This window comes from Priapulus caudatus, unplaced genomic scaffold (assembly GCF_000485595.1).
Source record: "Priapulus caudatus unplaced genomic scaffold, Priapulus_caudatus-5.0.1 Scaffold898, whole genome shotgun sequence".
NCBI classification, from domain to species: domain Eukaryota; kingdom Metazoa; phylum Priapulida; class Priapulimorpha; order Priapulimorphida; family Priapulidae; genus Priapulus; species Priapulus caudatus.
In genome coordinates this window covers 112,758-127,763 of record NW_014577959.1, presented here as the reverse complement: position 1 = coordinate 127,763, position 15,006 = coordinate 112,758, and the positions used below count along the sequence as shown (strand labels likewise).

General features: G+C 43.7%; 1 protein-coding gene across 1 annotated transcript in view; it reads right to left on the bottom strand.

Moving 5' to 3' along the window:
• Window positions 1-14,694: 14,694 nt before the first annotated feature.
• LOC106814284 (CD109 antigen-like) overlaps window positions 14,695-15,006 on the bottom strand; it is a gene marked incomplete in the record, with an annotated part of 61,689 nt that continues 61,377 nt past the window's right edge. Inside the window, 1 exon segment of the mRNA XM_014818580.1 lies at window positions 14,695-14,737.

The window sequence follows — 15,006 nt, the reverse complement described above, 5'->3', positions numbered from 1 at the left end:
CCAAAAAAGCCCCGGCGCGGCGTTGTTTGTTGTGTGTGCTCGGGTCGTGCTGCTGTTGTCGCTACTCGCACGCGTGGTTGTGTCGCTGTATGCAGGCGTTCGCTGTCGTTGCTGTGTGTGTGTTGTGTGCGGCGCGCAAGTGTACCGTGTGTGGTGTGTGTGTGTGTGGGTGTGTGCTTGTGTGCGCGCGCGTGTGTGATTGTGGTGTGTGGCGTGTGCGTGTGTGCTCGCGCCGTGTCGTGTGTGTGTGTCGTGTGCGTGTGTGTGTAGCCGCGCGGCGTGTGTGTACTGGCGCCGTATGTGCTGTGCGCGCGCGTCGGTGATGTGCGCGCGCGCCCTGTGTGTGTGTCCTGTGTGTGGGTAATGTGTGTGTGTGTGTGTGTAGTGTTGTGGTGTTAGTGTGTATGTGCTGTGTGCGTGTGCTGTGTTGCATGCGCAGCGTGTGCGTTCTTGTTCCATGTGTGTGTGTGGGTATAGTGTGTGTGTGGCGTGTGTTGTGTGCGCGCGTGTCCCCGTGTGTTGTTGTGTCGCGATGCTGTGTGTGTGCGCGGTGTGTTGTGGCTGTGTGTGTGTGCGTGTGTGTGTACCGCCGCCAATGTTCGTGTTGTCCCTGCGCCGTACTGTCTGTGTCCGCCCCGCGGCGTGTGTGCTGCGCGCGCGGCGTGTGTGTGTCTGTGTGTTGCGTGATGTGGTGTGTGCTGTGTGTGTGGTGGTGTGAGTGCGTGTCAGATGTGTGTTGTGCGCGTGTGTGTGTGCGCGCGCGGTGTGTGTTTGTTTACATAGTGTGTCCCCGTGTGGGTGATGTGTTGTGTGGTGTGTGTGTGTGTGGTGTGCCGTGTGTGTGTGCGCGCACCCGCAGTGATGTGTCTGCTGTGGCGTGATGTGTTGTGTCGCGCGCGCATGTGTGGTCTTTGTGGGTATGTTGTGTGTAGTCGTAGTGTGTGTGTGTGCTGAGTGTGTGTGTGCTGCGCCTGTATGCTGTCTGTGTTGCTGTGCGTGTGTGCGCGCACGCTGCATGGCCATCTTCGTCAGAGTCGGAAGCACAAGTTTTATACCCAACACAATACTGAAATTATATCTATATATCTGTAGATCTTTCTATACGTAAAATAAATCAACATAATAATACACCCGTAATATAATACGCGGACTCTCTCTTCTTTCTCTACCTCTCGTCGTCTCTCTCTCGATCTCTCGTCGCCCGTCTCTCTCTCTCTCTCTCTCAGTCCTCATCTCGCCTCTACCTCTCATCACTCTCTCACCCACGGCTTCGTCTCTTGCTACTCTGCTCGTCTTCTCCTCGATTCCATCTCCTCGTCTCTCTCTCTCTCTCTCTTCCTTCTCAACTCCTGCTGTCCTCATTTTCCTTCTCTCTCTCTTTCTCGCTCTCTTCTCAGATTCCAATGTCTGCTGACGTTGAGAAGAAGATAGTAATCTGCGAAAAGCTGTCAATTAAACTTTTAAACACCTTTATTCTATTCCTTAACTTTGTTTATATAATATATATATATATATTATATATATATATATATAATTATCTCCTGGCATGTACCCTCCTGTTAATAGTCCGGCTCCTCGTTCTGGCTTCACGTTTCATCATGGCAGTTTCCCAATGATTGAATTTTCAATACTGGAATTTCAAAAATTACCTCTGCTCGTTGAGAAAGCTGACGCGTAATAAAGAAGCTAAAGCGCCGGTGTCTAAGCGAACACAAAGGACGCGAATCTGGGAAATTTTCCCGCTAATAACGCCGCCGCGACCCTTGACAACCGGTCTGATGCAACATGATTATTAAAAATTATTTAACATTTTTATCGACCTGCTATTGGACTGATCGCGCTCGCTAAAATATTTCGGGACTACATGCAATTTTCAACATTGGGACCATTAATAATAGATTCACGAAGACACACTAAACAGACATTGGCCCAAGAAATAACACACCTAAAGAATCACATTGAAGATGCTTTTCATGTTGCTGTATTTTTACAAGCTGTAGTGTGTAACTATGTCGTATTTTCCTCTATGACGTCATAACACTCAAACATTTGCGTACTTTTCGAAACGTTAGCCGTATAACCTTATGCCGGATATTTTTCATAGTTCGAGAGATTGTGGCGAAGGAGAGTCTATCGTTAATAAATTTGACAGATGAACACTGCGGGCTGCAGTAGAAACAAATACCTACATTTTAACGCACATGGCGAAAGTAGTTATCTGCATCTGACGACTGAGTACAACGAATTTGTATCGTCAAACACGAGGATACCAATGTTTAGATAACCATGATACGCCTTGAGATCCCTTGAACTCCCTCGTCACACCACATGTGGTACACACCTGCGCGCGTTAGATGCACACACATCCCCACGCGACGCACCACGCGCACACTATGCATGATATAATAGTAAGTACAGAATATTGAAAATGCCTTCGAATGTCATAAATACGGTTGCCCATACACTTGGCCCTATTTAATAATCATAACATAACAACGAAAAGCAGGCTCAGACCTGTACAATATGTTCTAATACACTCCTACACATCTGCACCAACCATTCATTCTCTCCACCGAGCAAGCTCGACTTGTTTGCAGTTTTGGCAAGCAAACTGAGGCAGAGCTACATATATGTATATCAGGAGTAGATAATAGGGAATTCCGCCTAAATTATCTACTCGCTGATGTATATATATACTATTATATAAAATAGAAGTAAAAACGAGACGCGGACACATTATTATGTAGATATGGAAATAAATTTAGAAAAGGGCAGAATAAGGACGTTAAATCTTTTAATACAGCAATCTTCGAGAATTATCATCTCTTCGTCGGGCTTATAAAATCATCATATATTATTGTGTAGGGCCTGATGAAAGATATTATATATAGTGGGTTGATTTTCTCAATAAGGGCACAAGTTGGTGAATTATTTTTCAAAGAAAAAACATGCAAAGCAACACCCTCTACATTTTATTTTAGCACAGGTATCACTAGGCACATGACTAGGAGACAACCAGGAATTGGCATCGCTTAATTCGTCAAAGTTTTTTTAAATGGTGACGGGAATTTAATCTCCGGGTGTCTCTAGCGCCTTTTCAACTCGCGTAACGATTCCAAAGAAAGGAATTTTTTCCCCATGATGATCCTATAACCATAAAGAAAGCAATTTAAAACTGACGCAGGCACTTGACTATTAATCAGTACCCATGGTTGGTTTTTTTGGGAAATCATTTTCAATTTAGTTGTAAGATTTATTTTAGAATTCGAGCAAAATTGATGTTACGAGTTGAAATTACTCGAGTTGATTTTGTACGGGATCTGATAATTTTTACGATTTGTTGGAAAACCCCTGAAGGTTGCTCTCTTAGCAGGTCTGGTCTTGATGCGATCTAAGTAATAATGAACAAGACGCATAAAAGGCAGAGAGGGCCTGACATCACTAGATTGTAACAACAGTTGAAATATTTAGTAGGGTCATACTCAAATTTGCAACTCCGTAACGAAATCAACGTAAAATTCCATTTCCCAGCTGAAATGATTACTATAGCTACAAATTTGTTTCAATTTTTGTGTAATCTTATATAAAGTAATTAAAGACTAAAGTAGGCAGAGGGCCTGACAATCATTATTGTAAGAATCAAATTATGTTGACAATTTTAAGCACATATCAGCAACACCGTACAGTAGAGGCTCAAACTCCATAACAAAGTCATTTTGTTCGGAGGGAGTGTTTACGGAGTTGAAATGTTTTACAACAAAATGACCTTCAGCACTCAGCAGCAAGATAGAATTTTGAAACTATCCTGTCAATTATGGAGGCCCCTGCCAGAAGTAGCATGATAGACAATAATCTTGAAAAGTTGTTCCATGGTTACCCATGATATTAATGAATGTTATGGAGTGGAGTTTAGAAAGTATAACACCACCCCCGATTATGAAATAAGATGTGAAAATTCACAGAAAACTGTGAGGAAGTGTCAACACTGAGAGCACATGACATATATAGGGGTTACACAAACATGAGCTTTTACATGAGGTATCATGTCTTTAGTTCTACTTCGCCTTCATAGTGCGGCGGACATGTTCATTGATCGTGATGGAGTGGAGTGGATTTTGCCGCGGACACCTGATATTTCATATTTTTTTTAGAACTAGTGTATATTGAATAGTTTTTTTGCTATGGTATTGTAACTCCTACAAACTTTAAATAAAAAATATGGTTATGAAGAGTGTTGATACGTAGAAAACTGAAAAGATAACTGGGACCATTTAATATGCTGACATAGATCTCGGACATTCTAAAATTAACCAAAAAACGTATGTTTCTGTTCTGCTAAAACTCAAAAACGTGAGGCAATAAAGTGCTGAGAGTTTATTTTCAAGTGGAAATACCCCCAATCTACATTTTAATGATATAATGCTTACTGGAAATTCAAATTAATAAAAAATGGAGGCCGGACATATAAAAAAAATCAAAGGTGCCCTCATTATGAGAAAATTACCCCATATATATATATAATATATATAATTATATAATATATATATATATATATAATAATACATATACAGTAAGTGCATAATCTAATCGGTAAAGTGTCAGCTGAGATAGCTTACCATTGTCATGATGTTTCGTACTAGCTCGTGGATTCGCTGCGCCGCATGGCGCTATCAGCTATCTCAGCTGCGGCAAGAAGAAGGTGAGCCCCGTGCCGCCACCCGACCGGCAGCGCCACTTCATCTCCTACACGCGTCTGCTGACACTGCAGACGCATCTGTGGAAGGATCTGTGCCGGCGGTTTGGCGGAGGCCACAGCAGAGGAGCGTCTTGAGGAAGGAACGCGTGCTGAGAAGAAGGTACATGCTCTCTCTCCGCTTTGCCCTCTATCGTAGCAGTGTGGGCTTACTCAACACTTCTCTCTATCGTAGGCTGACAAGGCATCGACACGCTAACGAGGTGTATGGAGCCGTCCACCTGACGGCGTCGCGGGATGGGCTTCCCATCCCTGGTGTGCCAGTTTTTCGTGCGGGTTCGCGACCAATTTGAGGAAGGGCGTACAATTCTACACTGCCTCAACGACAACTCGTGCAGACCTGACGCCAATGGCCGCGTGCGTCTGGCAAAGTTACGACTGGCGGCGTAGAATGACTGGCCTCATTCACTCGCGCCTGCCAACCCCCGGCGCTGTGAAGAAAGAAGACGCTGAATGAGCAATAGCCTCGCTCGCCCCTTCTCTTATCTCTGTCTCTCTCTCTCTCTCTCCTCTCCTCCCCTCTCCTCATCTCTGTCCTCTCAATCTTCGATCTCTCTCTTCTCTCTATATACACATACATACGTGATAATGACTCTCTCTCTGCAATAACACATTACACACAGCATATATATATATTATAATATATATATATATATAATTAGTGTGTGTGTGTGTGTGGTGTGTGTGTGTGTGTGTGTGTGTGTGTGTGTGTGTGTATGTGTGTGTGTGTTGTGTGGTGTGTTGTGGTGTGTGGTGTGTGTGTATGTATGGTGTGTGTGTATGTGTGAGTGTGTGTGGTGTGTGGTGTGTGTGTGTGTGTGTGTGTGTGTGTGTGGTGTGTGTGAGTGTAATGTGTGTGTGTGTGTGTGTGTGTGTGTGGTGTGTGCTGGTGTGTGGTGTGTGTGGTGTGTGTGCGTGTGTGTGTGTTGTGGTGTGTGTGTGTGTTGTGATGTGGGCTGCGCGCCATCCACACTCGATCTGCGCATTCCGAAGATTGCCGCATGCGCAATCTACCGCTGGGTATACATATTACAGGAGTAAGATAATATTAGATCTATACTTAAATATCTAATAAAGATACTTTATATAATTTATCTATATCTAAAAGATCTATATTTATCATTACTCCTGAATATTATATTTGTATAATATATATATATATATATATAGTATATATCATATACATATATATTATAATATAATATATATATATATTGGACGATTGATCGCAATTATTATTATTTATTTATCAACATTGGTAATTGCAAGGATTTTCGCAAAAATAAATAATCAATACAGCGATGGGACGCCGATGGTAAAACAGGGCCCCAACTCACGCTGATAAACCTGTCTGCAAATCCTGTAAAACCTGGATCCACTTACTGCTAATATAAATATATAATACTATAATAACACTAAAGTCTATGCCTATAGCCTATATAATAATATTATATTGTACAAATCTTATAGTACAGCGCAATCCTAAAAATGCGCTGCGCAATCCCGCCGATCGGTAGATTGCGCGTATATATATATATATTCCAATGGTTGTTTATGAAATCGTGTGTCGAGAGTGCTCAATACTACCATGAGTAGAGCAAATATAGATAATGTTATACGGATGCGGTTGTACTTTTGCCTCTGTTTATTGCATACAGAGCTGTTTCGTATGGCGCGAAGGCTCCATACTCACCAGTGCTCAAAATTTAAAACTGTAAATATGCTATAAATTGTATAGCATCTATAAATCGTATTGCGCACTATCTAAAATTGTAAATATGCTATAAATTGTAAATATCTATACCTAAAATTTATTCATGTACTCGAATGCCTGTATAGTATGCATGTTTTAAAATTGTTATGTACTGTTTTATTTATTGGCCAACCTTTGTTAGTTGGTCGGTCTTAAAAGCTCTTCAGAGCTTACGTTTCTCGTTGTAAACATACCGACTATAAATAAAGATTACTTGAACTTGAACTTGCCTAATACAGAGTGATCTATTTAGAACATCCCGAGCAGTATAAAAACATCATGCATAATGTGTTCTATTGTTCGTATTCATGCGTGTGCGTTCTAATGAAATACTAATTAGAGCACCATTGTCGGTGACTGCTGCGCGCTGGCGCTAAACTGAATTCATAATAAGATTCCTTAATAAAAATTTATCTTTATGTCTGCATTTACTAACAAGTTCGTTCCTCTTGTTCAGTGTCGCGGTCTCAGGTTTGCACAATATGTAGAACTTCTCTGTTAAGCATAGGTTGCATTTCTTTGTAGTGTTCGAGTAGTGTGGCGCTGTGCTCAGTATCTGCATGCATTTGGTCGCGTAGTTTATGTTGTTGTCTTTCAAGTTCCAAATATGTTTACTAAGTTCTGTCGAGTTCCGTTTTGATTCCGTAGTGAAGGATGCCTTATGGTTCGCTATAGTCTTTCTTTAAATAAGGTGGCTGTTATTCCGACGTATGTTAAGTTTCTGTCTTGTTTTCGCTTGTCACTGTTGCTCGGTATACTGTCTTTAGCAAGGCAGTTTCCATCCAGGGGGAACGTTACGTTTTTCGGGTAGTTGCATTTTCTGTTGTTCTCCGTTTCCGTATTGTTCTGCAGTATTCTTCTGTTGTTTCCCTCTATTATAGTCTTCACGTTCGGCATGCAGCTTTACGAGATCTTAACAGTGTTCTGCGGAGTTTGTTTTCTGGAAGGAAGCACTTGTTCACGATTTGTAAAAAATTCATTGCCGACGTTTGTTTTCACATTGTTGTACCAAATGATATTGCGCGCTCTGTTTCTTCTTCCGGTTGCTGCTTGGGGTTTGTCGTAGCGGAACTTGAAGTTATATTTGTTGTCGTCTAATGCTTGTTGATATGTGGGCGCCGCCGCTTGAGATATGACGTTTTCGGTGCTGCCGGGATTTTAATCGTAGAATAGTCAAAAGATATCAGATTCATCTTGATGTACAATTCCAATAGAGCGCTCTACAATGAAGGATCAATATAGGGATGTTCAAAATAGATCACATTGTATTAGGCACTGATGAGTATAGATATAGATATAGATATATAGATATATAGATATATATAGATATATAGATATATATATAGATATATATATATAGAGATATATAGATATAGATATAGATAGAGTATAGATATAGATCGAGCCTTCGCTCCATACGAAACAGCTCTGTATGCAATAAACAGAGGCAAAAGTACAACCGTTTCTGTATAACATTATCAATATATATATATATATATAATATTATATAGGCCTATATAATATATGCATTACGCAGCCCTACCACCCCTACGCCTACGGGACACACACCTATATTATAACAGTAACATCCACGCACACTTCTTTCCAATGTGGTTAGGCCTACCTTGCTGTGTCGAAAGTCTGATCTTCTTCTGAATTTGCCTTTTTGGTTATTTAGCCTCCAATGGTTTTCCTTCGCTATTTTCGTAATGCGCAATTCATACATTACAACGTGTCTATACATTGGCAGCGTCGAGGTCAACAAAAACAATAACACGACTTTGCTGTACAACGTGTGACAGTTTCTTATCATTTGATTCAACACGTATCTCTTCGTATGCGAAGCACTGCTGCCGGGTATCTGCTGTTTCCTGCTCACCACATCATGCCAACAATCTGTATGCCTCATCTTCATTATTTTGATTCTTGATCAATCGTCTAGAAGAGAATAATTAATCTTGCTCTTGTTGCTGAAACTGTGTGGAACTTGAATGATTTATAGTTCGATTTATACTTATACCACTAGCCAGCCAAACAAATCAGACTTAATCAGTCAAACTACCACCGAACAGTACCGGGTAAAAATAGATGATTTTACAGAACCACTAGACGTAGATCGACACCATTCGAAAAGATAACAATGCAATTTAATAATTGAGTGACGTCACAGTGGCAAGTGCTCCATGTGATATTTGCGAAGTAGGGGCAAATATGATTGGCTGATCTATACTGACAATACAAGCGTACTAATAGTAATACAATCGCAGCGTCCCACACTTATATGGAATAACTGGAATATATGGATTAACTGGAATATATAGAGACACGATGCTAGACTAATAGTATACTATTATTTCTATGGCTCCGCCATACCCCTTCCTTTCCCCATGCCCATGATGTACCTACATAAATTATGGAAGGGCGCTCTCGTCTCTGAAAGCCGAAATTGAGGTTTTGATTGACCGCGAACTAGGAAATATCATATTTACGATATATCTTCTCGATATTGTTCCTTAAACTTTGAAAAATAATATTTTAGAGGTTGTATTTTTACATGATAAAATGGGAAAGGACCCCGGCCGTCCGGAATTAGATTTAGAATTAGAAGAAGGGCGGGCGAGGATGAAGTAGCAGTTTTGCACCCTACAGGCTAGGGTGCTCTCTTTATTATGAACACAGGTGTACTAATAAGAATTTATTACATAAATCGATGCTGATATACCCCCTGACAAAACTAATTGCATTTTCATCACAAAATAAATCTCCGCTGGTGAGATATTGCGCATGCGCTAAAACAGTAACGTAGCCAGGTTATGTACTGACTTGTATATGTAGCGGTGACCTTACATGCAAGGTCTGCTTCTTATTTCTGAAGTGAGGTTTACTGATAAAATTTAATCATATAAATCTATGCTAGGATAACCCCTCGTCATTTTAATTTCATAATGTTTGCAAAATATTCTTCTTCTCGGGAGATTTTGCGCATGCGCGAGCGCCGTTTCAGATGTGCAGTACGGGCAAAGGAAAAGTACGTATAAATATAGCTTGCTGAGGGAGGGAGGGAGGGAGGGGTGGGAAACTGAGATAAGGTGGCGGGGAAGACAGTCGAGGGGCGATGGAAGAAGAAGGAGGCTGAGCGTTCGACAATGGAGACAAAGGGATGGGCGGGCGGAGATAAAGTAGGAGGTTTACACTCTACAGACTAGGGCGCTCTCATATCTATAAACCCAGGTCTACTGATAATAATTTATTACATAAATCGATGTATAAAATCGAACGTATAAGAACGGCCGAAGAATATTATCTTGGCAGTCAACTGCGACCGACGTCGCAGCGCCATTTGCTCTTACATTAGCATAGCTGGGAATCGTGGCGCGATGCTGCGAGCGAAGTGAAGCATGTAAATCAGATTTTACCATGCACACGTGCTGTCAACCTGCCCTGCTCCAGTTTGAACGTATAAGAACGGCCGAAGAAAATTATCTTGGAAGTCAACGGCGACCGACCGCGCCGCGCCATTTGCGCATTCATTAGCATAGCTGGGAATCGTAGCGCAATGCTATGAGCGAAATGAAGCATGTAGATCAGATTTTACCATGCACACGTGCCGTCGGCCCGCCCGCGACTAGTTTGAACGCATGAGAACGGCCGAAGAAAATTCTCTTGGCAGTCAACGGTGACCGACGCACGAGCGCCACCTTCATGTACATTAATATTAGCATAGCGGGAAACCCAGGACGTGATGCTGCGAGCAAAGTGAATATTTTATATCAGATTTTACCATGCACACGTGCTGTCAGCCTGCCCGGCTTCAGTTTGAACGTATAAGAACGGCCGAAGAAAATTATCTTGGAAGTCAACGGCGACCGACGTCGCAGCGCCATTTGCCCATACATTAGCATAGCTGGGAATCGTGGCGCGATGCTGCGAGCGAAGTGAAGCATGTAGATCAAATTTTACCATGCACACGTGCTATCAGCCTGCCCGGCTCCACTTTGAACGTATAAGAACGGCCCTAACAAAACTCCTAAAGACACTAACGAGTCTAGGGAGTCGCCTACGCCTACTCTCTAAGCCTAACCCTAACCCTAACCATATCAGCTAGATAGTTACCAGGGTACGTTCCGGCAGTACCCTAGGGGACCTAGACTCTATGAGCCTTGCTGAGGGAGAGAGGAGTGGGAAACTGAGAGAAAGTGGCAGGGAAGACAGTCGAGGAGCGATGGAAGGAGAAGGAGGCTGAGCGTGCGACTATGGAGTCAAATGAAATGGCGGGCGGGGATAAAGTAGGAGTTTCGATGTGTCCTCGGGGGGGTGAAAAAGTTTCAGCTGAAATACGGTCATTTTGTTTGCAAACTTTTCACCCTGCGAATGACATCGTGGACGATACTATCCGCGAGAGGGGAGTAAGGAAGTGAGCAAGGGAAAGAAACGGAAAAAGGCGAGTATATATATATAAATATATATATATATATATAATATCTGCGCCTTTTTCCGTTTCTTATTATATATATCCGTTGATGTGTATATACTATACAGCGCCGAGAGAGAGATAAAAATTGGCGACACAAAGAGAGAGACAGACAGAGAGAGAAGAGAGAGAGAGAGAGAGAGAGAGAAGAGAGAGAGAGAGAGAGAGCGATAAGATGAAAAGAGAAAACGCGGCGCGCGCCGCGCGCGATGGGCGGTGTGTGTGTGTGTGTGTGTGTGTGTGTGTGTGTGTTGGTGTGTGTGTGTGTGTGTGTGTGTGTGTGTGTGTGTGTGTGTGTGTGTCAGGGAGAGAGAAAGAAAAGGTGAGAGTTAAGGAGAGGAAAAGGGTGAGCGGAAAGGCGAGAGCAGTAGGCCACCGATGCCGTAGACGATACTATCCATGAGAGGGGAGTAAGGAAGTGAGCAAGGGCGAGCGAGAGATACAGAGAGAGTGAGAGAGACTGTCTGTGTGTATGTATGTGTGTGCATGCGTGAGAAATATTGCGGGAGAGAGAGAAAGAGAGAGAGAGAGAGAGTGAGAGTTACGGAGAGGGAGAGGGTGAGCGGAAAGGAGAGAGCAGTAACTATGTTAGAAGGAATATGTGCATCCGTGCCTGTGTGTGTGCCGTTTGTGCCGTACGTGCGTTTGTCTGCGCGTGTGTACTGCGCATACATGTGCACATCTCCGTCTGCATTCATCCCTCCCTCTGTCCCTCTCTCCTTTCTCTCTTCTATTTCTTTCCTCCGCCCCTCTCACTTCCTTTCTCTCAGAATTTCCCTTCCCCTCTCGCGGATAGTATCGCCCATGGCATCAGTTGCACGGTGAAAAGTTAGCCAGGCAAATGGCCGCTTTTCAGCCTCAACTTTTTCACCCCTCCAAAGCACAAAATATGATTATACGGCTATAATCGAGTTTTTACAGTCACACAAACCCACACATACACACACACTAACGAACGCGCACACGCGGGTATGGTGGCACGCACGCGTGCGCGTGTATTATAGGCGTAAATTCACATTTTGTGCCTCGGGGGGTGAATTTTTTTTAGCTGAAATACGGTCATTTTGCTGGCAAACATTTCACCGTGCGAGTGACGACGTGGACGATACTATCCGCGATAGGGGAGTAAGGAACTGAGCAAGGAAGAGAAACGGAAAAAAGCAAGCATATATATATATATATATATATATATACACACACAATATGCGTCAGTATATATATAGCGCGCCGAGAAAGAGAGAAAATTGCGGATGAGAAGAGAATACGGGAGACGTGACGAGAGAGAAGAACGGAGAAGTGAGAGAGACGAGGAGAATGTGTGTGTGTGCATGTATGTGTCATGCGGGCGTGCGTTGCGTGCGTGGTGCTGATAAATATTGCGGGAGCAGAGGGAGACAGACATAGCGAGAGAGAAGAGAGAGACATGGACAGATGACATGGAGAAGAGAGAGAGAGAGGGAGAAAGTGTAGTGTATGCGTGCAGTGCGTGCGTGCGTGGAAAATATTGCGCGAAGATGAGAGGAGGAGTGAGAGCTACAGGAAGAGGGAAGAGGGTGAGCAGCGGAAGCGCTAATTTACGGCCTATATTACACGCGCACGCCTGTGCGTGGGAACATATCCCGCGGCGTGCGCGTCCGTTAATGTTGCCGTATGTGTTTCTGTGGACTGCCAAAACACCGAGTGATATTATAGCCGTATAATCATATTTTTGTGCTTTGGCGGCGCGAAAAAAAGGTTCTGTGGCTGAAACCAGCCATTTGCCTTTTAATAAAATTCACCGTGCTAACGATGCCGTGTATAGTCGATCAGCATTTGGGGAGACGGGGGGGATCACTTATTCCCAAGAGAATATAACCTGGTATGGATATAGATTAAAGTACATATAAATAGATAGGACATCAATCAGATCTAGATAGATAAGCAAATAGCATGACATACAGATTCATGAATGAAAAAGGTATTAGTTTTCTTTCTTGGATTTTTCGCTGATGGTTGATATTCTATTATGCGTACATTATTACTGCTAGGTACTCCAGGTTACTGTTGCTGGAGTGGAGGTGACCAGAGATTTATGGGCGATGATTAGACAGAGCAGAGATAGGCAGAGACAGATAGTACACATCAGAGAGAGAGAGAGGAGGACGAGAGAGACAGTTAATGGACTGAGTGAATTGCGACAACGGAATGAGACAGCCAGAGACAGGAGACCTGGATGACATCTACTATTTACAGATAATTGTAACATATGTTGAAGAAATTATGTAATGTTGTGGTTTAATTTGAAACTATAATTCACCGCATTTTGTGTTTATTTATTGAAATCACGGCGAACAGCATTAACATCAGTAGACAGATAACGCATATGTATGGTCAAGATGTAATATTCAAAAATATTGAATCACAAGCTCAACATTGGCAATTATGTTAGCTCGAGTGTGAATAATACAAACACATTACTCAGGAGCTTAATCAATGACAAATTTGTCATTATTACTCCTTGATATTACTATTAGAGATCAACTCAAGCTGCCTGGATAGAGGGCAGCACTGCTGAGTCATAATCTCGTACGAACAGGATACTGTAGTTTATCAAATAACGTTCGATGTAAATAATAATCTTTGAATATCCCTGCATAAAATCGTCTTTTCAGGTTGACACAATGATAACGGGGAAATTCAATCAATGATTTGTTAAAATGCAGCAAAAAATAAGATCTTAGTCTACGTTGAATTTCACTGTTATGTCGTAACAGTGTGTCGACACTTCAACCTTCAATCTACAGACACACGCGCCCCGCCTACACGACTACTCTAAAACGTGTTGCTTAATTATACACGCCGGCCTCCATGTCACCGGCTCTTATAAAAACCCCACGCATATAAGACGGCGCGTCTGTGCCAACTCCTGCCAGGTCACATACAATCGAGCAACATGTGATTAGTACAACGCCAGCACTCAGCTTGCGTTCCGCTGCGTCACATGATCATGAAAGACAGGAGCTGGCCTTACACATACATAATACGTGGTATATATATAATATATATATACACACACCGAGAATTATGGAATGTTTCGCTATTGGAATGTAGACAATAAAACGTCCGTCGTGCGGTGGGGGTGGGGGTCCCACCTGCCGCGAGTATACTTAGAAAAAATTACGTAAAAAAACGGACCTATGTACACACGTGCCCATGAGGATTTCCCCACGACAGCATGCATCCCGGCGCCTTTCTACACCCATGGACGTGACGTGATGCGGCGTGGCCGCTAACCGATAGCAACCGACCCCCGTCTGGCGCTCCCCGCCTGGTCTGGTGACGGGCCCCGCTCGCTTCTCGTCACTTTCTTGCCTTTTCTCTCGATGAGACAGTTCTCCTGTTGCGGGGGAGGCGGGGGTCGTGCGAGGGGTGGGGTGACGTGAGGCGTGGTAGCGCGAGCGAGGTGCGTGGGGGCATAATGCGGCGAACACCTTCGGTCGGGTCTTGCATGCCGAGAGTGCGCCCTCTACACGAAGAGCTGTTCGCTGGGTCGGGTGTGCGGGGAGGGGCGAGAGGCGGGGATGAGGGGGCGTGCGGCTGCTGCTGACGGTCCGCGGACGTCTCGCCCTGAGTCGCCGCCCGGGCCAGCGTCGGCACGTCTTGGACTCCACCAGGCGTGGCCGTGCCAAGCTCGCCACACAACAGCAAGGCAGCATCTCGTCCTGAGGGGGAGGCGGGGGCGCTCGCCCAACCGACGGCGTTCTACAGCACCTACATGTTACTGCGCACCAGAAAACACATTTTCATTGAGCCCATGATCAATAAATATCAAAATATTATATAACTTGGGGGGCAGGCCCTATTACAATCGACACTACCATAGCGATAAGTACCGGAGCAACATGAGAATGAGTGCAGCCTCCACGTTCCTGGACCAAATTTAGTCACGTTAACTCTCCAGCTTCAATTGGAATTCAGAGTTATAAGCTGTCTGGTCACGTGCGGTGCCGCAGCTACTTCTCGCGGTCCGTAAAGACGATCCCTCCTTGG